We start from the raw sequence: 26,697 nt of genomic DNA on the forward strand, positions 1-26,697 counted from the left end.
TGAAACATATTTTTTTCTTCGTTAAATGTGACTAATCAATGGACACTTGTGGGGGTAGGGAGCGTGATCCAGGGATCTTTTGGTGCCAACTGGCAGATGGGTGCATAAAGGCTGCAAGACCCAGTGTATCTACATAGTAATTCACCAAAGAGAGTCATGCAAGGTCTCTGCTGATAGCTTGTATCACAGTGGTCTTCATAATTATTGTGAAACGTACGCACAGATAATATGCGAGGAGTTACGTCCATATACACCTAACATTATGTTCTTAATGTCTGGACTTGGAGCTGGTCACCTAATGTGAGAAAAAAAGGTTTCTTTCAAGCAGAAGATATTTGTTTAATCGCTCTGTCTACATGTAAATTGAGTATCATACTTCACAATGTACACCTATTTCCAATCTGAGCAAAATCCTAATCCAGTAATTGCAAAGACTCTGGGGAGATCCTAGAAAGGAAAACACAAGCAGCAGGGCTTATCCTGTTTGCAAGTGAAGACAATGGATTTGTGGACTATACCCATAGAGAAACAAGGTAGAGGAGGTAATATCTTTCATTGGATCAGAACTTCTCTTCATGGAGCTAACACAGCATTCTCCTTCATGTCCAAGGAAGGAAGCAGAGACAGAGCTGAAGAAAAGCTCTGTGTAGCTTGAGAGCTTGTACCTTCCACTGACAGAAGCTGGGCCAATAAAAGATATTACGTCACCCCACCTTCTCTCTTTCATATCATAGGACCAACACAGCTACAACAACACTGTATATAAACTATAGAGACAGACACACGCTGGATCCTTCCACTGAGGAGTCAAGAAGACAGCATGCTTGCCTCATGACTGGAAGATCACAGCCAAGCCAAACTGCAATATGGTGGAAGGATTTTGGATGAGCTTTTTCTCTACACAGATATTTTCTGAATATCTTGTCAGTTAAGTTTCGACTCTAGTATGCACATTATGATTTTACTTTGTATGTAACCCAGGGATCGGCAACCTTTGGCACGTGACCCACCAGGGTAAGCCCCCTGGTGGGCTGGGCCAGTTTGTTTACCTGCCACGTCCGCTGGTTCGGCTGATCACGGCTCCCACTGGCCGCGGTTCGCCGCTCCAGGCCAACGGGGGGCTGCGGGAAGCAGTGCAGGCCAAGGGATGTGCTGGCCACCGTTTTCTGCAGCCCCCATTGGCCTGGAGCGGCAAACCGCAGCCTGTGGGAGCCGCGATTGGCCAAACCTGTGGACATGGCAGGTAAACAAACCGGCCCAGCCCACTGAGGGCTTACCCTGGCGGGCTGCATGCCAAAGGTTTCTGATCCTTGATGTAACCCTTTGTTTCCAATATTTCAGCTTGCTATCATTGAATCTCTGTTTTGTTAAATTTATACTTTATTTTTCTGTAAAGAAATCTAAGTAGTGTGTGTTCAGCAGAGCTGTATTCTACTGTGTAACTGGTAAGCTGTGGTGTACTGTTCCTTTGAAAATAGAGGCTCTGGAAATTCTGTGAGTGTCCAGTGGACTGAGCACTCCAGGGAGACACTTAGAGGACTTGGGGTTTGAACTGTACTTATCATTAACGTATAAAGAGAGAGAAGAGCCCACAGAGGCCTAGAAGGCAGTGCTTGTGGTACCAGAGGCTGGCGGTGTTGGGGAATTGACTCACAGCAGGCACAGACATGCTTCCTAAGGGGAGGTGGAAGTGAGGCACCTCACAACCCAAGGGACTCCTAGGCAGCATCACAGAGAGGGACCCTCTTCCCCTGCCCCACATACACCCCTGTTTTCTCCATTCAGAAATATTTCTATTTTTTTTTACACATGAGAAAGGGAATGTTATATACGCAGCTTGCTAAATGGAGACAATGAATGTCATGCTTTTTTCTACTAATCACCCAAATTAAAAATTAATCCTCAAACTGTAGAAGTTTCACAATCCAGATATGAAGCTTCATCACCCTCAGGGTATGCTTTATCTTTTGAGAAATGTGCAGGAAGTAGTTATGCAACCAGACAACTGATTTAACTTCCAGGAATTGCTTTGGAGAAGCTCTACGTTGGCTTCTCCAATGATACCTACTGACAAAACACAAACACCCTTTTAGGAGCCTGCAATTTTATCAAGCCTACTAAGCGAGAGACACGATACTTACGGCACAGGAGATACAGTTATATAAAACAAAAAAGGGCATACAAGAGAAAAAAAGTGCCTTTTTGCTAATGGCCCCACCCCTTTTAAAAATATGAAACATTGTCAATATTTTTACATTGATTTGCTGAGGTAGCAACTCTTATCCTCTATATGGGCACTGCTTAAAAGTGCCATTGATTCTAGAAAGTGATCCTCAGAAAAGGGTCAAGGAGCTCAATATTTATTGTCTCTCGGTGACCCCTGTATTACCTTTACCAATAAAGAGCTATATGGGCAGATTTTCTGGTCTCCTAAAAAACTTAAGCAGTGCAGAGTGGCCTTAAAACGCCCCGAGATTCCCAGCAGATAGTTCTACCTGTGTAAGTAGAACCTCCAATGGCACCAAACAGGCGGAAGCAATGGAGATAAGCCAGAGGCTGGGAGGTTAAGGGGGATGAGGGCACGTCACAGTAAGGATTTGGCAAAGCTGAGCAATGCTACCTCGGAGCCTTTCCTAGCATAAGGGACATTACACCAGCTTTCTCAGAAGTGGAAGAAGAGGGTAGACCCCCTCCTGGAGCAAAGTGTCCCTGAATTAGGGAGCCACATCCAGATCCCTGTGTTCAGCACTGTCAGCTACGTCTGACTGGAGAATCAGGACAATACGTTTCTAACGTGCTGCACAGTGACTAGCCTGGGAACTTGAAATCAAGTTAGTTTCTGGCTTGCGTTGTACCACCAGTTTCTATGATACTTCAACTAGAACTTATTAAATGACTCTACTGAATACATGCTGTTCTGAAAAGAATGCAGCACACTCAATAGTAGCTGTATGAGCTCCACAGTGCTAACAAAAAGGTAAAAATAATGTCACTAAAGTAAGCCCAGTAAACTCAGATTCAGAATACATACAGAGAACAAGATTACAAAACTACCATATTTCGTAAATTTGACCATAGCATAATCAAAGCATTAAAATTTAGATCTTTAAGGCTGTTTCTAGACCTATTTACACCAAATTTTTTGAAGATTCTCTCCTTCCTTAGGAATCACTGCCTCTGCAGGTCCTACCTGGTTCTCTCAGTCATGTCTGGAGACCTGTGTACTGCTGCAATTCACAAGTCAGCCAGTTCTCCATCTACTGTACATGTGCTACCAGTTTCCACACACTCCAAATGCCATAGGCTAGTAGATTTATGAAAATATTCATTTTGTAAAGCTTTTCCTCAAACAAAAATGGTTTATCCATTTGCACCATTTTGTGACAATGTTACCACTACAACCTTGTCTTGAAATTTTATGTTCAGCAAGTACTATTACTTACTACTAAATGCAATTATACAATCTTCTTCAGACCACTTTGTCTTATGGCAAAAGAAATTCTCACTACTTGCAGATTCTTTTCCATAGCATAGAATTTTTTTCAAAGGTGTTACAATAAATTGATCTAGTTCTTAATTACAATTGCCTATTACTGTGATGCTCTGTATCCCTGTATTCACCCTTTGCACCCTTATGATAATCTTTGTACAATTTCAGCTTGTGAGGTATCATTTGAAACTCAACTTGCTGGTCGATACTGTCCTAATAAACTGTGTGGACACGTTGTATGTGACGTTATAAGATTCCACTGTATGGTGTTACTAAAACATACTCCAAGTCTGGGGAGCAGCCAAATCAGTTACTCAGAGACAAAAGACAAGCAGACACCTCAGCCAGGTGTAAACAGGTGAAATGGGCCATCACCTGCTTAAGTGCCTATTAGTTGGCAGGAAAAGGGACACACATGAAAAATTTACATCTTAAAAAGAAACATCATGGGATTTTGTGTCCTGAACCTCAGCTGGAGATGCTTCTCAAAGACGGGAAGGAACTTTAAGAAAAGTAGGGCAGACCCCAAATCCTTCCTCCCTTTCTCTCTGCCCACAGCACTTGAACAAAAGAAGCAGCATTGGACTGGGGAAGGGATCCAGACGTAAACAAATTCAGCCAGCAGGACTGCTGAAATGTGGTGAGAAACCTTTGCTTTCTGAATTCACTCTAGTTTAAGTTAGGCGTTAGTTGCATTTTACTTTTCTTTTTTTCGTAACCAATTCTGACTTTCATGCCTCATTACTTTTATTCACTAAAATCTATCCCTTTGGAGTGGATAAACTTGTTTTATTGTTGAATATAAACCAGTGTGTTTGAGTTGAAGTGTTTGAGAAATTCCATTTGGGATAACAGAGTTTGTGCATGTAATTTTCTATTAATAAAATGGACTTTATACGAAATTGTACTGTCCAGCTCTCTCCTGGACAATACAAGACATACACTTTCTGGGGAAAGTCTGTGACTGGGAATTTGTTGGTGTCACTCTGCAATGAAATCAAGAGAGTGGCTGGCTACAGCACTCAGACAATATAACGGAGTAATTTACAGGCTGGAGGCTGTGTGTAAGCAGACCAGGAGGAGTGGTAGCTCTCACAGTGAAGCAGTGTAAAAGGCACCTCAGGTTAGAGACCTGAGGGGACAACTGTTCACCAGCTCAGATTGTACCCTGGATATGTCACAATTACACTGAGTGATTTCACAAAATATTTTGCTACATGAACACTTCCTGATATGCTATGCATGTGGTATCACACCAAGGCTGATGGTTTAGAGATAAATCACACAAGTATAATTTAAATTCATGATAGGCGTTTTAGACTTATCATAGAATCATAGAATATCAGGGTTGGAAGGGACCCCAGAAGGTCATCTAGTCCAACCCCCTGCTTGAAGCAGGACCAATTCCCAGTTAAATCATCCCAGCCAGGGCTTTGTCAAGCCTGACCTTAAAAACCTCTAAGGAAGGAGATTTTACCACCACCCTAGGTAACGCATTCCAGTGTTTCACCACCCTCTTAGTGAAAAAGTTTTTCCTAATATCCAATCTAAACCTCCCCCACTGCAACTTGAAGTGCTTTACTTTTGCCACTTATGTGGTTGGTGATTTGAGGAATCATGCCTTTGTGTCACACACTAGAGTGACTGAAACTTTGAGAAAAGATTGCAGAATGGTTTTGGCTTTGATGACTAAATGATCATCTGTTCTTGGTGTTAGAAAACAGATGTTTGTGAAGTACCTGCCAGGATGGTTGATGGGAAGATAATGATACTTGTAAAAGCAGAAGGTGTAACAGATGTTCTTGCATAATTGGAGCAGAGGTCTGGCATGATGAAGAATCAAAGCTAGTTTTCCCCCCAGTGCCTGGTATCAAACAAACAATGGCACTTAAACCTGGTTTGTGATTATTGGCTATAATACTATGGAATTCAGACCTGCCATATTTCCAAAGACGCTTCCATACTCCATATCCCACCCCTTCCTGCAAGCAGATTAATAAATCTACAAAATCTATGGAGAAAAGCGACAGATGTAGCATTCCTCTTTGCTGTAGGACAATAGAAACCATGCAAGGGAATATTATGCTGTCTCCAAAGAAGACACACGATCTGACCCTGCCAATGCAATCTGTGAGTATGAATGCCACATCTGAGCAGTTAACAAGTAACAAAAAGTTGCACCACCTGCACTCCCCAAAATATGGAAGTCAATAAAAGAGTAATTATATTCCCAAGTAACAAGCCTATCTCCCAGCGCCAACACAGGCTATGCTTTTCATTCTTGAAAGGCAAGCAGTGGTCTCAACCAAGGCAAGATCAAATAAAATAGAATCTTCTCTATTTAAATTCTTACATCACACACATCATTATGATTTACAAGTGCCTTATCCAGAGTTGCTCCATAAATAAGAGCAACTTGACACACCTGCTTTGGATAGATTATTTGTAGAAAAAGTGATTGCGTATCTGCTCTGCATTTCTTCCCATCATTTGTCTAGACTTCCATTATGGAAAGTGAATCAAATATCTGATTAATATGGAGTCTGTTCTTCTCTCAATGCATGCCACTCCACTCGTATTAATGGGATTTCAGTGTGCACAGTACCATGGGGAAAATAGAGGCAATGGGCTTTAATTCAGCAAGTTTTTAATAAGTGCATAACTTAAAGCACCATTCATCTGCTAAAAGTTGGACACATGCTTATGTACCTTGAGGTATGTGCGAAGTTAGACAGTGCCTACTTCTCTATGTTTATATAGTGGGGCCCCCCGTCTTGGTGGTTCTTAGACACCACTGTAATAAACAGGTTTCAGAGTAGCAGCCGTGTTAGACTGTATTCGCAAAAAGAAAAGGAGTACTTGTGGCACCTCAGAAACTAACAAATGTATTTGAGCATAAGCTTTCGTGAACTACAGCTCACTTCATCGGATACATTCAGTGGAAAATAAACAAGATTCATAATACTGGAGCTGTGGTTTGCATCCTTGAAGAGCTTTTATTATCAAATGGAGTCACAGAGAAACATCAAATAATCATAGCTTGACATTCTGTCATTGGATTGTTTGAATCATGATGCCTTGTTGATATAACTCAATGTCATCATGAATTAATGCAATGTTACAAGGCAAACTGTCCTGTCTCATTTTGTGTCCCTTACATCATAAGTTTGTTATGGCAGAGTATGGGTATTATCTGCTTTTTGGCCAAGCAAAGTAAGATCTAACAGTTTGATGGCATTTCTCTGTCCGTAATGTGATAACTTTGGAATGCATAGCAAATCAATTCCAAGCCTATTGATTTTGGTGCAAAACAAACATCAGGAAAGCCATTTCCCAAGACTGCCTGGTGCTGCAGGTAGAGGGAGGGTGCACAGAGCCCCTAGCATGAGGGTAGAAAATGCAGGACCCTGGTATTGGGGGAGGGGGGGTGAAATGGGGACACAGAGTCTTTGCCAGGGAAGTGGGGAGGAAGAAATGGGGAGCCATGGGGCGGGACGATGGTATAAGGGAGGAACATGGGGGACACACCCCTGGAATCTGGCAGAGGGGGAAATGGGGGACTTGCAAAAAGTCCCTGAAATAGAGGAGGGTGAGAGGATGACACACAAGGAGCTTGTGAGGAGGAATGCAAGGAGCCCTTGGTGGGTGGAATGTACTCAGCCTTCAGCAGCTGTGCAGTGTGTGACCACTTAGGCTTTGCATTGTCAGAAGGGAAAAACTGTTAGCCTGTGGTGCTGTGACTATTTTGTGGATCTCTGCATAAAATGAATCTCATTACATCCTCCCCACCCCACTTCATCTTCTTGTTCCCAAATACTGATAGGGTTTGTTAGATTCCTCTCTGCCTCACTTGCTGTTGCACAGAGAAGTAAATGGTATTTTTCTTTTCTCCCCCACCTCCTTACCACCAACTCCTTTTTGCTGCAAAAGACAGCCCACCTGCCCAGCAAACTTCTGCAGCCTTAAGGGTCAGTTCTTCAAATTGACACTTTGCTCAGTCTAGTCAAGACCAAGCAAAGCAAGAAGAGCTGTAATCAGACATGGGTTTCCACAAGAGATATACTGAGCTTCAATGCCACAATTTGGGTATCATTGGTTTAAATAATTTTTACACCACTCCAAAACATGAAAAAGGACCCTCTCAGAGCAATTAAAAAAAAATTATTCATCTCGAATTTCTGGTTGAGTATCAACTACCCACCAGAAAATTCAGATTGATACACATTCCCTTACAAAATTGAGCAAGTGCTAATGACTGATCTAAACAATAATGAAATTAAGAACAATCACCACAAATGTAAATGCACTTTACAGTACAAAAAATAAATAATAAAAGAGGAAGGTGCAAATATTTGATGATAGAAATATTCTTTAGTTTCCATTTAGTGAAGGGATTTTTCAAGATGTTAAAAGTTCAGCATTTTCAAAACATCTCCACAGCTATTCTGATTGTCAGTGTTGTGAACCCACTTAACAGCTTAAATGCATTCTTTCGTGTGTGACACACTGTGATTAAATAAAGCAAATCACCAATTCAATAGAGAATATAAGTTTAAATCATGCTATTACTGGCTGATCTTGAACCTCTGTTGTCTGAGCCACAGAATTCATCAGAAAGGGTGTCCATCTCATGAAATTCGTTTTTTTCCATTTATATTTGGGCCACACGGACACTAACGAATCCTTCTCCCCTTGTGAATTTGGTGCAAAAATCCACATCAGACAGATGGTTAAATAGTCATAAGCCTTGGCCAGTCCGAGGAAATGTGTTATGGGGGTGGGGAAAAGGGAAGGAATAGGATGAGATGAAAAGTCTAAAGCCAGTGTTCCATGTCTGAAATTATTTTTAAACTATTGAATCAGAATTAGGCTGTGGCTGCCAAGCTGCAGAAACCAATGGAGATTCTGAACTCGCAAAGCTTAGTTTTTTTGGACAGAATCATATATATACACACACACACTCTATTTAATATTGGAATCTACTGATTATGTATGTTAAAAATCAACAACTGTGCCATTTTAAAAGTCAGTATAAATATTAGTGTGCCTGTGTAAAATTAGTTACATATTTTTCTTGTACCTAAAATACAAATATTTTTATATCTAAAATATGCTATTTGTTGTCCAAGATCCAGGTTTCAGGTTTGAGCAACAGACAGATGTTAGTTATCTCTCGTATTTGTTAAGATTTTCATTCAGCTCGCAGAAAATTAAATATTTGAACAAAATGAACTGCTCTGACAGTGAAATCTTCAAATCTATTTCTTATAATGTACCCGGATCTGGTCTGAGACTCATATGTCACAACAGTTTTGTGGATTCTAAAGACAGGCATCTCTAAGACATATGCTTATAAACCTAATCACAGACAGATTTCAGGGCAGGGGGGGAAAGGGGGAAATGCAGCCACAGACAGAAAAAACCCCCACAATTACTACAGTCTGGCTCGACCACAGTTTTAGCGAGCAATATTTTATTTCAAGATTTTTGCTAACATAAACAAGGCTTACACAGTGTCCAATCATTTGAATCCTAATGTCTCTGTTTTAAAAAGTCTGAGATTATTTTCTATTGATATACTTTAAAACCAACCACCAACGCTAAAGTTTTACCATGTGTGTTCAGATACTAGTTTCCTAGGAAACCAGTGACTGCATGAACACTATAAAATGTAGTTTCTTGTGCTTGCTGTTGTACCACAAGTATGCTGTTATTTCCATGACACAAACCCTACTGTGGAGGTTAGGTATGCAGTCTACCATTGTAGCTAATAGACTTTAATGCAATTGCAGAGACTTTAGTAAACACCCTACGGAGTATACATGCGCCTATCTTTTACACTCATTTTATAACCAATCCATCTGATTTGCTGCTACAGAGGACAGTGAACCATCACTGCTGTTAGAGGAAGAAAAAGGGGAAAAATAATAGTAATAAGCTTCATTGTACTAAAGGTCTTCCTCATTCCACCAACTTTTCACAAAATATAAAAAACAAGGTAGTGGTATGGATTTCTCTGCATACATATATACCCTAGGTTGATTTCTTCCAAATTATGTCTTTTTTTTTTCCAAAAAAACCCTACATATTCAGACACTTCCAGCCAATGTTTCTCTTTTAAACCGTAAAAATTTTAGGAATTTTTAATAGGTCTTATGCAGAACGAAAGCCAGTGGACTAGAAGTAGCAATGACATAGGGCATTGAAAGTGTCCAATGACATTAAATGGAGTGGTAACAATGGATCTAGCATCAGAACTACCAACAGCCACAATTTAACGAAAAAAGATTTCAGTATCTCCATTACCCTTAACATAGTTGGATAAGGCATGGTATGTGACTGTGCTTCTGGACTACTAGAATCATACAATATCTGTACCAAAGAGCACAAGCAGTCAAAGAAGCAGCGACATATCACGTCAGTGTGTCCTTTGCAGTATTCTCTAAAAATACATAAAATTCTTCATCAATATATGATTCAGAACAAATTTTCCTTTGACTCATGAAATCACCTCTGAGGCAGAGAACATTATGTTTTGTGCAGTGGGCATGTATGTGTTTTGCCTTCCTCTTAAGCATTCAGTGTAGATTACTGCTAGAAGTTAGATATGCCATTGCTCTGTTCTGGTATAGTAATTCCCCTGTAATATTAGGACATTAGCTCATTTTTCTGAGTAATTACCCAACCTGTAAGGTGCACAATGCTTTCAGGAATACAAGCTGCTAGAACTTAATTGTACTTTCACAATGAGTCTGGAGAGTTGGTCACAACAAAATACTCACTTTGGGGAACAAACTGAAGACTGCTCAATTTAACTTACTTAAATATCATAGGAAAAGCTTCTTCCCATAAAATCTTCAAACAGTCTAGGCACTATCTTAAGCTTTGGCAGAGCACAGGTCAGAGTACATGTGAAAAGGTGGTTTTAAATATCACCATTGCACTCCATGCACAGGGTCCTGTCCTGCACAGAGCTCAAAGTAAGAGTATCCTAAGGATTGCTCTAATTTATGCCTAATACAAACAGCCTCAAGGAGCTAAAAAGCAGTTGGGGAATCATTGTGGCATAGGCTCAACCTGGTCATGCCTATACTATCCTTGGCCATCCCAGCAGCAGACAGACTGAGGGGCACAAAACCCTGTTTGTCATCACTATGCCACTGAGGGATCATGCTTACACAGCAGTGATCCTCTCTTGTCCAATTACACCAACTTTAGGGTCATTTTGCTCTGGCTACACCACACCAGAGAATGTGGTGCCTTTATTCCTAAGCATCATAGAAATGTAAGGCATGGGTGGCAGGTATCGTAGGCATGAGTAGGCTGTGCTTTCCCAAACATCTTAGCATGGCCCTGCCCACACTCTGCCCCCAGGCCAGGCCAGGCCAGGCCAGGTCCCCTCCTGCAGTTCCCAGAGTGCTCTGCCTTGACAGGGGTTGGCTGGCCTGCCTCCCACAGGGAGTCAGGGCAGCTAGTGCTGGGGCCATGCTGCCTGGCACACCTGGGCTGGCCGCACTACCTGGCCGCCCGGAACACCGTGGCTGGGAGCGCTGCCGCCCGGCATACTGGGGCTGGCTGTGCCGCCCAGAGCACTGGGGCAGGGGCTTTGCCCCATGGCCACCCGGTGCTGGGGGCTGCGGTGGTGATGCAGATAGGGAGGGGCAGGGCCTTGGACACAAGAGGAGGAGCTGGGAGCTAGCCTCCCCCGATGGTCGGGTCACCGGCCCTCCATGATGTAGTGCTAGAAAGGACCTTGAGAAGTCATCAAATCCAGCCCCGTGAGCTGTAAATCTAAACCATCCCTGACTGGTGTTTACCCAACCTGTTTTTAAACAGCCTCCAATGATAGGGATTCCACAACCTCCCTGGAAGCCTACTCCAGAGTTTAACTGCCCCCTATACTTAGAAAGCTTTTCTTGGTATTTAACCTAAATCCCCCTTGCTGCAGATTGACTCTGTTACTTTTAGTTCTATCTTTAGTGGACATGGAGAATAATCGATCACTATCCTCCAACAGTCCTTAGCATATTTGAAGACTGATAAGGTCCCCACTCGGTCTTGTTTCTCTCAAAACTAAACATGACCAGTTTTTTTAAAAGCCTTCGGCATAGGTCAGATTTTCAAAACCTTCTATCATTTTTGTTGCTCTCCTCTAGACTTACTCCAATTTTTCCACATCTTTCTTAAAGTGTGGTACCCAGAAATGGACACAATACCCCAGCTGAGTCCCTACCAGTGCTAAATAGAGAAGGACAATTACCTCCCATGTCTTACATTCAACATTCCCATTAATACACCCAGAATACTAGCCTTTTTCTCAGCAGCATCACAGTGTTGACTCATTCAATTTGTGATTTACTATAACCCCCAGATCCTTTTCAGCAGGGCTACCACCTCTTCAGTTACTCCCCATTTTGCAGTTGGGCCTTTGATTTTTCCTTCCTAAGTGAAGTACTTTGCACTTGTCTTTGGTCTGAATTCAACAAGGTGAAATTCAATAATTTCTCAAGGTCATTGTGCATTCTAATTCTTTCCTACAAAGTGCTAGCAACTCCTCCGAGCTTGGGGTCATCTACGAATTATGTAAGTCATTAATCACAATATTAACTAGTACCGGACCCAGGATGGACCCGTTAGGGACCTCACTAGATATACCCTTCCAGTTTGACAGCAAACTTTTGATAACTACTCTGAGTACAGTTGTGCACCCACCTTATACTGTAGTAACTTCATCGAGATCCCATTTCCCTAGTTTGCTTATGAGAAAGTCATGTGGAACTCTCTCAAAAGCCTTTCTAAAATTAAGATATCACATCTACTGCTTCTCCCCCTATCCACAAAGTCTGTAAACATGTCAAAGAAGGAAGTTAGATTGGTTTGAAATTATTTGGTTCTTGACAAAGCCGTGCTGGCTATTTCTTATAACCCTATTAACCTCCAGGTACTTACAGATTGTTTTATTATTTGCTTCAGGATCTTTAAAAGTTTTTAAGTTACGCTGACTGGTCTGTAATTACCATGGTCCTCTTTGCTCCCCCTTCTTAAAGATAAGTACTACCTTTGCTCTTCTCCAGTCTTCTGGGACCTCACCCATCCTCCAGGCGTTCTCAAAGATAATTGCTAATGGTTCCAGTATTACTTTGGCTAGTTCCTTAAGTATCCTATGATGAATTTCATCAGGCCTGTTAACTTGAATATATGTAACTTACCTAAATATTCTTTAGCCTGATCTTTCCCTATGTTGGCTTGCCTTCCTTCCCCCTTGTTGTTCATATTAATTGTTTTGAGTATCTGGCCATCTTTAACCTTTTTAAATGAAGGCTGAACCAAAATAGGCATCAACACTTCAGCTTTCTTAAATCCATGAGCTAATAGCTCTCCCCCCCCCCCCCGCCCACTACTACACTACACTTGCCCTTTTTCTTCTTGTTCCTAATGTATTTAAAGAACCTGTTATTGACCTTTATGTCCCTTGCTAAGCGTAAGTCATTCTGTGCCTCCACCTTTCTGATTTTGTTCCTACATGCTTGTGCTATTCTTCTGTACTAGTTAGCAATTTGTCCACATTTCCACTTTTTGTCGGCTTCCTTTTTGATTTTCAGATCATTAAAGAGCTCCTGGTGAAGCCACATTGGCATCTTATTCTTCATATCATTCCTTCACATCAGGATAGCGGAGGGACATTCTCAGCTAGCACCAGATACCAGCCATTTTATACAGCCTGAGTGGTACAGAATGATCACAACAGCAGGAGAGAATCTGACCTGGGATCTTTAACTTCCCACTGGACAGCCACAAAGACAGACAGAAAGGACTTCTGTTCAGCATCACATCTGAAAGCTGACATTTCTAATAGTGCATCATTGCACTGATACTACATCACAATGTCAGCATTTGATTAAAACCCCAGGGAGTGGAACTCACAACCTTTTGCTACCAGCAGAAACTTACTGACATTAGTGAATTTCCCTGTTTAATTGAGAATTAACAGATTTCCCTGTGTACATAAATTGTTTGTTTTGTTTTTTTTAAACCAAGATAAACCACATTCAGTCAGTTTAACATTGTATCACTGTTCCATTGTGGTTACTTTTAAATGTTAATTACGGTCAAAAGAATAATAAATAGGATCACATGAAAAATGCATTTATCTTGTATTACTTGGATATATGCCAAATTAAATTAGTTTATGACTTCAGTTCTCATTATTACCCCATCAGGTGATATGATGCCTGTAACCTACTATAATGCTGTCCCCCTACTATGTGCTAAAATGACTGACCACCATTTTCAATTACAACATTGTTCTTGAGATGTCATTTTCTGCAGTGAAACACTGAAGCCATAATGTAAAGTAACTAATGTATAGATGCTGGTATTACTTGTAAGCTTTGACTGCTTTTTTCTCCCTCCATTTTAGATAGTAATAATTTAAGCTGTATTTTGGAGGTTGTGTAGTTCTCAAATGAGAGCTCCCTAATGAATTTTAGTTTCTAATGATTTAGTCATGGCTTTTACTGACCTCATTTTAAAAACAGAATATATGGGTTTCAAGCACCTGTATTTTGTGAATTTAGTTAATGTAAAGCTCCCAGTTACTGCAGCATGGACTGTTGTGATAATTGGGCCTATACACTTAAACCACTTGTGAGCCTAGCTATGGGAAAGTTGATGAAAGTTCATAAAATAATTACAACAACCTATAATAATAAATGTTGATGGAAAAGAGGTATAAAAAATAGACAGGCTGAATTAGTCTAGACAAAAAGGCCTACTTTAATAACTCATGGAGTGTGTTCAGATCATGCCTAGTTGTCATAAATATAAAGGGAAGGGTAAACCCCTTTGAAATCCCTCCTGGCCAGGGGAAAGCTCCTCTCACCTGTAAAGGGTTAAGAAGCTAAAGGTAACCTCGCTGGCACCTGACCAAAATGACCAATGAGGAGACAAGATACTTTCAAAAGCTGGGAGGAGGGAGAGAAACAAAGGGTCTGTCTATATGCTGGTCTTTACCGGGGATAGACCAGGAATGGAGTCTTAGAACTTTTAGTAAGTAATCTAGCTAGGTATGTGTTAGATTATGATTTCTTTAAATGGCTGAGAAAAGAATTGTGCTGAATAGAATAACTATTTCTGTCTGTGTATCTTTTTTGTAACTTAAGGTTTTGCCTACAGGGGTTCTCTATGTTTTTGAAGCTAATTACCCTGTAAGATAGCTACCATCCTGATTTTACAGGGGGGATTTCTTCATTTCTATTTACTTCTATTTTTATTAAAAGTCTTCTTGTAAGAAACTGAATGCTTTTTCATTGTTCTCAGATCCAAGGGTTTGGGTCTGTGGTCACCTATGCAAATTGGTGAGGCTTTTTATCCAACATTTCCCAGGAAAGGGGGGGTGCAAGTGTTGGGAGGATTGTTCATTGTTCTTAAGATCCAAGGGTCTGGGTCTGTAGTCACCTAGGCAAATTGGTGAGGCTTTTTACCAAACCTTGTCCAGGAAGTGGGGTGCAAGGTTTTGGGAAGTATTTTGGGGGGAAGGACGCGTCCAAACAGCTCTTCCCCAGTAACCAGTATTAGTTTGGTGGTGGTAGCGGCCAGTCCAAGGACAACGGGTGGAATATTTTGTACCTTGGGGAAGTTTTGACCTAAGCTGGTAAAGATAAGCTTAGGAGGTTTTTCATGCAGGTCCCCACATCTGTACCCTAGAGTCCAGAGTGGGGGAGGAACCTTGACACTAGTAAACAAGAAAAGTATGTCAGGAACACAGCTGGCTCAGGGTGAGGTCGCCTGGCAACCCCACAAGCTTGAGTAGGCCCAATGAGCTCTCACTAAGAGACTGTGCTCCCTGCTTGGACCAAAAAGTCAGCAGATCATCATTTAAGCCTTGTAGCAACAGTAATACAGCAGCTGCTCAATGTGGTCTCCACCCACAGCTGTGCCACGGATGCTTCCTGTAGCTCCGACCTGCACTTGTTCCTGCTCCAAACCCCATCTCTGGCCACTGACCAGTCTCCTGACCACAACTCTGGTTCTGTTCTGACTCGGGATTCCGACCATTGGCTTGTCTTGCCTTGTGACCAGGACTCTGGTTCTGCCTTCTAGCTGTGTTGTTACCACTAGGCCTGACTCCTGCTTTGACTGCTTGGTTGCACCACCTACACCACAGTGTGTGACAAAGTGTGGGACCAGAAACCAATGAACCAAAATTGGTGTGTTGGAAATCAGGAAACCTAATTGGTTACTAAAGTAATGAGGAGATGGGTGGAACCCTTTTGGTGTCCTTAAAAGGAAAGACTTTGGGGGAGAGGAGTGAATGCAATGATTAGTCACTGAAAGATAAGGAAGGAGTGAGCTTTACCATCATGACTGCTACCCCTGCTGTCTCATGGACCCCAGAAATCTACCATAACACCGTCAGACCTTCTTCATCCTGATCCTGAGTGAAGTCCTGCCCAAACTGAGGGACCCAGATGACATCACCTCCTCCATTGGCTCTGGCTACACACCATCTGGGCTGGGAGACTCTGGCCTGGTCTACACTAAAAAATTAGGTTGACCTAACTACACTACCCTAGGGTGTAAAAAAATCCACACTCTTGAGCAACACAGTTAAGCTGACCTAAGTTTCAATGTAGACAGTTCTAGGTCAACAGAAGAATTCTTCCATCAGCCTAACTATTGCCTCTCAGGGAGGTAGATAAGCCTTCCCACTAGCATAGGTAGAATCTACACTGAAGTGCTAAAGCTGGGTCACGTCCTCCCACCCCCCTCGTGCATACTTTTCCCTTCACACCTCATTTTCTTTTTCCTATTGCTCTTATTTTGCATTCTGTCTACTAAGAGTCTGCCTATGCTGCTGTAAGTGTGACCAGCAGCTGGTAAAATTAATGCCCAAAACAGCCCATGCTGCTGGTACATGTTTGTCAGCTCGTAAGACCATGTGCTAGGGCTGTGTGTTTCCAAACAGTCAGGTTGCAAATGAGAGCCAAAGGCAGAGACAGAAGTTGCATTTTCTTTCTTTTTGTGTGCATGTGTCTTTTTTGTCTTCTAGGAAACAACCACTGCTCCAGACCATCTCATCTAACTTTTTCTCTGTTCCCTTAAAAAGGACAGTCATTTCCATCTTTAATACCATTTTAGAAACTGTTGAGTATGGGAGGTCACCTTCTAACAACTCCACAGCTAAAGGGAAAGGGAACGGGAATAAAATATGTTATAATGAGAGAGTTATATAATATTTCACACTTCAAATGCTTTAACTGTTTTTTCTTCTTTTTCAGTACCTTTATTAAAATATTTTAAAGGATTTTTAATAGTGGTTGCCATGATACTAAGCAGGCTAAGATCTCTGTATACCAAACCTTGTTTCAAGTTAGACAATTACAGGGACATAGACACCTTTGACTCTTTGGGCCCTTATGTTCCATCTAAACTGAGACAAATGTACCATTTATAAATTAGTATATTACTTTATGCAAACACACTGAACTAGAAAGAGCACCTCAGTATAAATATTTCTGGTTTACTTTATTGGTATTATAATCACTTGAAAATATGCCTCTGGTCCACAAAAGATGTATGCATATGTCTTCAAAGAACCAAGTTAGCTTTCTAAGGGATTCAACTAAATCTCTTGTATATATTATATGTTTTGTACTTTCCCCAAGGCTATACAACCATTTTTTTTAAAATCATAACTCTTGTAGATATAAATGACTTGTAGAATTTCCTCTTTGTAGAAAATGAATTTGTGGGATTTTGGCAGATTTCCCAATTTTATATTCACAGCATTTTTAAAAGTTTGGTAACTGATAAAAAATAAGTCTTCTTCTTACTAGATTGTATGGAAGAGTGCTGTGTAATTTACAGAAAATACTTACATAAGAAAAATGTGTTTTTTATTAGGGCTGTCAAAGGATTAAAAAAATCAATTATGAATAATCACACGGATAAACAATGTAAAACTTTAGAGCCTATAAGTCCACTCAGTCCAACTTCTTGTTTGGCCAATCACGCAGACAAACAAGTTTGTTTACATTTGCAGGAGATAATGCTGCCTGCTTATTATTTATGTCAGGTCACCTGAAAGTAAGAAAAGGCATTCCCACAGCTCCGTTGTAGCCAGCATCACAAGACAGTTACGTGCCAGATGTACTAAAGATTCATATGTCCATTCAGGCTTCAACTACCATTCCAGAGGACATGCGTCCATGCCAATGATGGGTTCTGCTCGATAACAATCCAAAGCGGTGCGAACCGACACATGTTCATTTTCATTATCTGAGTCAGATGACATCAGCAGGAGGTTGATTTTCTTTTTTGGTGGTTCGGGTTCTATAGTTTCCACATCAGAGTGTTGCTCTTTTAAGACTTCTGAAAGCATGCTCCACACCTCTTCCCTCTGAGATTTTGGAAGGCACTTCAGATACTTAAAACTTGGGTCGAGTGCTGTAGCTATCTTTAGAAATCTCACAACGGTACCTTCTTTGTGTTTTGTCGAATCCGCAGGGAAAGTGTTCTTAAAATGAACTACATGTGCTGAAAGAAAAGGAGTACTTGTGGCACCTTAGAGACTAACCAATTTATTTGAGCATGAGCTTTCGTGAGCTACAGCTCACTTCATCGGATGCATACAGTGGAAACTGCAGCAGACTTTATATTGTTTCATATTCTCTGTGTGTATATAAAGTCTGCTGCAGTTTCCACGATATGCATCTGATGAAGTGAGCTGTAGCTCACGAAAGCTCATGCTCAAATAAATTGGTTAGTCTCTAAGGTGCCACAAGTACTCCTTTTCTTTTTGCGAATACAGACTAACACGGCTGCTACTCTGAAACCTGTCATTGTACATGTGCTGAGTTGTCATCTGAGACTGCTATACCATGAAATATACCAGAACGTGGGTAAAACGGAGCAGGAGACACGCAAGTCTCCCCTCAAGAAGTTCAAATTTAATTAACTCTTTTTTTTAAAACAAGCATCACCACATGTCCTCTGGAACGGTGGCCGAAGCAGAAAGGGGCCTACGAATGTTTAGCATATCTGGCATGTAAATACCTTACAATGCCGGCTACAAAAGAGCCATGTGAATGCCTGTTCTCACTTTCAGGTGACATTGTAAATAATAAGCAGGCAGCATTATCTCCTGTAAATGTAAACAAACTTGTTTGTCTGTGTGATTGGCTGAACAAGAAGTCGGACTGAGTGGATTTATAGGCTCCAAAGTTTTACATTGCACTCAAAAACAAAACAGTTAAGTAAAAAAACAAACAAAAATCTACATTTGTAAATTGCACTTTCATGATAAAGAGATTGCACTACAGTACTTGTATGAAGTGAATACTATTTTTTGTTTATCATTTTTACAGTGAAAATATTGGTAATCAAAAATATAAAGTGAACCCTGTACACTTTGTATTCTGTGTTGTAACTGAAATCAATATATTTGAAAAGTGTAGAAAAACATCCAAAAATATTTAATACATTTAAATTGGTATTCTTTTCTTTAACAGTGTGATTAATCATGATTAATATTTTTAATTGCAGTTAATTTGTATGAGTTAATTGCGTGAGTTAACAGTGATTAATCAGCCACCCTAGTTTTTATGGTCCCAACCCTATTCTCACGGAAGACAATGGCAAAATGCCCATTATCTTTGATGGGAATAAGATTAGGCTCAATATACACTGTACACCCATTAGCTGTTTACTTTTTGTAAAACTAAGTTTGTATTCCCAGCATAATTTTATTATTTCCACAGGGACAAACTGTACAGCCTTCAGAAAGTGTTGGATCATATCAAAAAAGTTCTGTAATAAAATCACAAATGAGTTTGATTCCCCATAGTTTAAATTCCAGGGTATTACTAATTAAGAGGTCTCTTGGTTTTTGGTACTGTTTCTCTCTCTCTATGTGTGAAACTTGCAAGCTGCTAACTGTGTTAGTACATTCTAAGACAGAATCTGTTCTCAAAGCAATTCACACAGAGAGAGACTCAAAGCAATACTCTGTAACAACAGAAACAGCACCCAGAGACTCCCCGCCCTTTTGTTGTATTAACAATTGTGATTAAAATAGAGATAGAGGATGTATGTGGATGGATGCTTGGTGTGGATAATAACTGAATGATCAGGGAGGTGCCAGCCTAAGAATCCAGTGTCCATCGGCTGAAGGCGGCGTCAAGTGGAAATAACCAGAGGACCCCCGGAGGGCAGACTGGAATCCACCCAACAGCCTCAAGAATGGGAGAACCAAAGAACAAGATAACATCTAGCAGCACGGAGCCGTCAGGAATGTGCCATCCGCTGATTGATTCAGCAACAGCATGATGAAGCAATTCCCATAGAGTGGCATAGGAAGAAATTCCTATAAAAATGGACTCTAGAAAGTGAGAACTTTGGGGTCTGATTCTGCAAACCAACTTCCAGGAGCATCAGATGAGCAACTGACAAGGCCCTGCTCCCTCCTCATGTCCAGGCCACCTGGCCAGTGGCTTGGCATGAGCAACTCTAAGGCTGGTAACTATGATAACAACCTTGCAGAACCTGTGTGTGTGTGTGTTTGTATGAATAAATATGAGATTGAATGGAATGTTATAGCTATAACTAACTGCTTACTATGATTCTTTCTGGATTCACAATAAATGTGGTATTTTGCCTTTTTCCCTTTAATAAGATCCTGCTGGTTTTTATTTTATTGGTATAACAAAAGCATAAATCTGCTTTTGTTTCTGACAATTTTTTTAAAATCATTTTTGTTTTTACTATGGGAAAATAGCCAGTATAAAGTTTAACCGTTGTTAAAAAAGCATTCTTAGTCATATTCCCTGATTTGATTCCAATCAAATCATATCACAGAGAAGTTAATAGCATCTTTAATCATAAAAGCGGAGTGAATTGTTCGGCCATAGCTGAGTGAAGTAAGGTCCAACACTCAACTCAACGGCACTTCTCTGTAACCCAATAACTTTGGAGTGACATATCTAATCAATTGAAAATTTCAGGGAATGTTCTAGGCATCAAGGGGCACAAGCCCGTTGATTTTGGTGCAAATTTGAACTGCATGAAAGCCTGATTCTTGGGGAAAATTAGGACTCCCAGACTCCCTAATTGTGGGCAACCCTATTGGTCTTAGATTTAAATATTTTTAAAAAAAAATCTCAATTTTGGTCCAAATTCAGTCTAACATAATCCCTTTAATGCCTGATGCTATTTTGTATATCAACATGCGGGAGATCAAATTGGAGGCAATGAAAAACAGAGACAACTTTCACAGATAGGAAAATAAGACTTGTTATAGGATTTCCTGACCAGTTTTCCATAGTAGAAAGCTAGTCAGCTATCCCAAAATCTTTGCCAATTATTCAAACTTCTTTTAAGCTATTCAGTTATAAGAAAATTTTCGGCTGGCATTACTTTTCATTATAAATCTTTGTGTTTAGCAAACCTATGGCCATATTCTGTTCACTGTTCTCATGCAAGTAGTCCCATTGAAATTAAAATCACTATTTGTCTGACTAAAGCAATCAAAATTTGGCTCTCGATCGATTACCTAGCCCTTGTGATCCAGCTATGGGATAAAGAGCCAGGAACGACTGGGTTTTAATCCCAGCTCTAGCCTCTGACAGACTTGCTGTGTGACCTTGGGCAAGCTATTTAACTTCTCTGTGACTCAACTTTTCCATCTGCAGAAAATCCTCAGAGGGTTGCTGCAGTTTGTTATTGTACACAGCTTTTCATATGCAACATTGTATGTGTTCAGTATTACTATTAGCCCCCAAAATCTGGACTTCATGAGTTTAGAATTATAATAGGACCAAATCCTGCCAATCTTACTCAGATAAGTAGTCTCAGTCATGTGAATAATATTAGACCAAGGGTCTTCTCATACACAAAAAGTCTACTTTACAGCTTCATTCCAGTACTATTCGTCCATACAACTAACTGCATAGTGCCTTCTAAAATGTCTAGGATCACTTTTCCTAGTCCCTATGATGCACTTCCAGGACCCAGATTAATTAACTGTTATTGATTTGATTAGTCCTTATTCATGTTAGCAGGGCCAGATCTTGTAAAGGTGTATTAACCAGTCATCTGAAGATGTCTGCTGCTTCACTTTCAAGTCACAGTACACCAGATGTATAGCTGGGGAAAGTGGACATGGCCAAGTAGTTCTGCATTCCAGCGACCTTCAAAGCTCCTCTAAATTGCAGGTTTGATCCCATTGTGTCAATGGAATTACTTGCAATAAGGCCCTGATCGTGCCTTGCCCATGTGCATGTTACTGGTTGTGATGCATATTCCGGGTTATTTTCTGTTCTGTATCCAGCCTCCCCTGCTGCCATAATTGTTTCACAGAACATCACAAGCTAGTCCAAGGTTTGCCTGTCTGCTAGTTTGACTTTAATTATATAAGCAAAAAGACATGTTTTCCTGCCAAACCCACGTAAACCCAATGAAGATATCTTCTTTGCATGTAAATATGTACGTGAAACTTGTAGTTCAGTCATTATGGATTTCAATAAACTAAGTCTAAAAATGACAAGAGTATCAGTTGTATCAGCTTCCTCATACAGTACATTATCTACGCACATGCACAACTGGCAGAGTGTGACTAATACATGTTATATTCTATAATAAACAATAACTCCAGAGGGGCAAAACTCACTGTTCTCATTTTTCTTCTTTGGCATAACAGTACTCTCTCCCTCTCTTTCCCTCCCGTAGTTCTGAGGCTCAAGTTAGAAATGCTATCAAAGCCATAATTTACAGATTTGACTGGACAGTTAGGATGATGAACAGTATATCTCCAGAAGACTTCACACATTACCTGAAAAGGTATTACCCTTAGGCACAAGGCTTCATGCCACTGTCTCATGACTGTTCAAGAAAAATACCTGATATTTTCTTGAGCAAAGCATATTTATTACCTGCAAAATTGTGGCCAATTAACATGGAAATCACCCTCTCTCACTGTAATAGTTACATTGTAAAATATTTTAATTTAGAATAAAAGCATTATTTAAGGTAACTGTATAGAACTTTAATATTAAATGCATAACATAATGCATTAGGCTACAATCCTAGAATATCAGGGTTGGAAGGCATCTCAGGAGGTCATCTAGTCCAACCCCCTGCTCAGAGTAGGACCAATCCCCAACTAAATCATCCCAGCCAAGGCTTTGTCAAGCCTGACCTTAAAAACCACAAAGGAAGGAGATTTCACCACCACCACCACCTCCCTAGATAACACATTCCAGTGCTTCACTGCCCTCCTAGTGAAAAAGTGTTTCCTAATATCCAACCTAAGACTCCCCCACTGCAACTTGAGACCATTACTCTTCGTTCTGTCATCTGGTACCACTGAAAACAGTCTAGATCCAGCCTCTTTGGAACCCCCTTTCAGGTAGTTGAAAGCAGCTATCAAATCCCCCCTCATTCTTCTCTTCCGCAGACTAAACAATCCCAGTTCCCTCAGCCTCTCCTCATAAGTCATGTGTTCCAGTCCCCTAATCATTTTTGTTGCCCTCCGCTGGATGCTTTCCAGTTTTTCCACATCCTTCTTGTAGTGTGGGGCCCCAAACTGGACACAGTACTCCAAATGAGGCCTCACCAATGCCCACATCCCTCGATCTGCTGGCAATACCCCTACTTATACAGCCCAAAATGCCGTTAGCCTTCTTGGCAACAAGGGACACTGTTGACTCATATCCAGCTTCTCGTCCACTGTAATCCCTAGGTCCTTTTCTGCAGAACTGCTGCCTAGTCGTTCGGCCCCTAGTCTGTCACGGTGCAAGGGATTTCTCTGTCCTAAGTGCAGGACTCTGCATTTGCCCTTGTTGAACCTCATCAGATTTCTTTTGGCCCAAGCCTCTAATTTGTCTAGGTCGCTCTGGACCCTATCCCTACCCTCCAGCGTATCTACCACTCCTCCCAGTTTAGTGTCATCTGCAAACTTGCTGAGGGTGCAATCCACGCCATCCTCCAGATCATTAATGAAGATATTGAACAAAACCGGCCCCAGGATTGACCCTTGGGGTACTCCGCTTGATACCAGCTGCCAACTAGACATGGAGCCGGTCATAAATATAAAGGGAAGGGTAACAACCTTCCTGTATACAGTACTATAAAAATCCCTCCTGGCCAGAGCACAAAATCCTTTTACCTGTAAAGGGTTAAGAAGCTCAGGTAATCTGGCTGGCACCTGACCAAAAGGATCAATAAGGGGACAAGATACTTTCAAATCGGGGGGTGGCGGGGGAGGAGGTTTTGGTCTGTCTGTTCTGTGTGCTTGCTGGACACAGATCAAGGAAGCAAGCAATCCAATTCCATTAGAATTAGCAAGTACTAGCAAGGGAATGAGTTAGCTTATTTTTGTTTTGGCTTGTGATTTTCCCTGTGCTGGGCGGAAGGTGTATTCCTGGTTTTCTTTTTGTAACTTTAAAGTTTGGCCCAGAGGGAAATCCTCTGTGTTTTTGAATCTGATTGCCCTGTACGATTATCTTCCATTCTAATTTTAGAGAGGTGTTTCTTTTACCTTTTTTTCTTTCTAATAAAGTTCTGTTTCTTTTAGAATCCAATTGGGGTTTTTTTAGGACACTAAAAAAAACAAACAAAAAAACCCACAAGGTTGGTCTGTGCTCATCTTGTTTATTCTCAAGCCTCCCCAAGAAAGGGGGTGTGGGGGCTTGGGGGGATATTACGGGGGAGTAGGAACTCCAAGTGGTCTTTTCCCTGAGTTTGTCTAAATCACTTGGTGGTGGCAGCGTTACCTAATCCAAGGTACAAGAGAGAATTTGTGCCTTGGGGAGTTTTTAACCTAAACTGGTAGAAATAAGCTTAGGGGGTCTCTCATGTGAGTCCCCATGTCTGTACACTAGAGTTCAGAGTGGGGAGGGAACCCTGACAGAGCCATTGATTACTACCCATTGAGCCCAACAATCTAGCCAGCTTTCTATCCACCTTATCGTCCATTATCACCAACATGTACAGAAAAAAACAAACCATGGGATGAGGAAGTAAGCTTGAATTATTAGAAACACTAGATATATTAAAACTTTGCCAGGTTCTCTATATTTTACGATACCCTGCACAAATTCAGAACTTGTTTTGCTTCAAGTCACATCACTTCCACAAGCTTTACAGTCAATTTATTGACCACACAGTTTAATGTGATAAATCCTAAATCTGGTAATATTATCTGAAAATCACAAGGCAGGGTCCTGTGGGTTTTCTAGTGCTTTGACAGTCATTCAGATTCCTTCACACCAAATTGCTGGAGAATAAAATGTTAAATTAGAAACTAAGATTACCTATCCAAATTCATGTGATTTTATCCATGACATTTAGGTACAACAAATGTGTGACAAACATTTATTCCTAATAAATTTATTTTTCCTTAGGATTAACGTCCCTCTGTAATTAACGCCTCTGGTACTCCAGACATCCTTATTACATCTACTGTGCTTTACGTGCTATATAGCTGCTGAATACATTTTCATATGCTAAGACAGAGAGGAAAATAATACTTTGCTACTGACATTGATTAGATTAAGCTTATTTTCATCAGAGGTATTTGCAATTATATTAAACATGCATCTCGCATATAAAGCCTTTCCTTTTGCCATTCTTAGCCCTAAGAAATTATTAAATTACACGTTTAAAGGGGCCCTATCAGAAACAATTAGAAGTGTCTAACCATTTATCAAAGAATTTACAGTAAGAGGGAGAGATAAGCTACCAGTACCCTCCATCAGCCTGAATCCAGAAATGAAGAGGGCTGGTGAGGTGGCGGCAACTGGGCCAGAGCTTCAATGGAAGTTCAGAGATATACAGCCTTGGGGGTGAGAGGAGGGAGTAAAAGATGTATATACCTGGATTCTGCCAGTTTTGGGCCTCACTTTCCCAAATTCTATGGGATCAAAAACAAGAGTCACTCCTACTCTCCCAGAAAAATAGGGACCTCGGTGTGTTGGGGGCACAAGAGTGTGGCCAAAAATGCCTATCCAGAACCTGGATATGAGCAATTTCTTTTTACCCTAACCCCCAAACTATGCAAGCTAAATAGTAAACAAGTGTAGCTGCTCTTACTTCACTGTGGAATTGGGAGCCACAGCCAGCTTTTAGCCTGTGTGCCAGGGTCAAAAACATGTTTTTCATGTGGTAGGAATGGTTACACAGGTTTTCTAAACACCATAATTTGAAGCAAAAGTTTGCGTAGCTATAGGTTGGATTAGGTGCTGGACCCATTTTTTGGTGGGGGAGTGGGTGGAGGTGGGAAGGGGGCTGTATTGAGGAGAGCTGTGGCAAGGTCCAGATTTCCCCCTCCCGCCCCCCTTCTGTGCAGTAGGACTGGAGCAGGAAGACTTGTTCCCTGTATTTTTATTGTACAGTTTGAAGGGGGCGGGGGGAAGAGGGAGGAGAAAATTGACACTACAATATCGGACTAGACCCAGGTAGTTAGTCTCTTCCCAGGTGTCGCCACCTCCCCTAGTCACCGCTGCTCGTTCGTTTCCGTCGAGCCTCGCAGAGCGGTGAGATCGACTAACAATATGAACCCGGATGTTTTGTAATTAACCAGACAAGGGCGGGTGGGGGGCGGACTGGGCTTGAGGGCGGGGGGGTGTCTCTCTCTTTTCTGCTTGTCTCTCTACTGGAGCCGTCTGTTTCAATTCGAGATCCAGTGTTGAGCTCCGGCTATTTGCCTTAAAAGGAAAAATATCTATGGAAAAACTTCAGCTGGCTGGGAAGACGATTGGGGGGGGGGGGGGAGAGAAGGCTGTTACAGTCTGGAGCTGCGAGGGGTGGACGTCTTCCTACGATGCAACCTAGTAGTCACCATCGCAAATACCCAGGAGCTGCGTCGTAGGGGAAACGCTGCCCCCCCAGCAAAGAGGGGAATTAGCCGCTGCAGGATACTGATGACTTGCAAATACAGCACAAGCGGGGGCAGGTCTGAAGGGAGCTTTGAATGTGTGCAACCTTCTCCCCAAACTTCCCCACAAAACAGGCCAGGTCTCCTGTACTTCCCCGCCCACGACCATACCTTTAGGTAACCCAGGTGTCCAAGCTGAGGTGGGGGTGGAAATACCAGTATCCCCTCTCTCGCTCTGCTCCCCATCCTCAGCGCCTCCCTCTTCCCATTCTACACACACACAGTTCAGGTCGACTCCGCAGGAGAGTCTGGGACCTGCCGACCCCTTCAAACA

General features: G+C 41.4%; 1 protein-coding gene across 3 annotated transcripts in view; it reads right to left on the reverse strand.

The window, feature by feature from the left end:
• PRKG1 (protein kinase cGMP-dependent 1) overlaps positions 1 to 26,697 on the reverse strand; it is an 892,904-nt gene that overhangs the window by 780,447 nt on the left and 85,760 nt on the right. The gene's annotated exons all lie outside the window — the stretch shown is intronic.

Source organism: Lepidochelys olivacea, assembly GCF_965140295.1.
Source record: "Lepidochelys olivacea isolate rLepOli2 genome assembly, chromosome: 7".
Classification (NCBI taxonomy): Eukaryota; Metazoa; Chordata; order Testudines; family Cheloniidae; genus Lepidochelys; species Lepidochelys olivacea.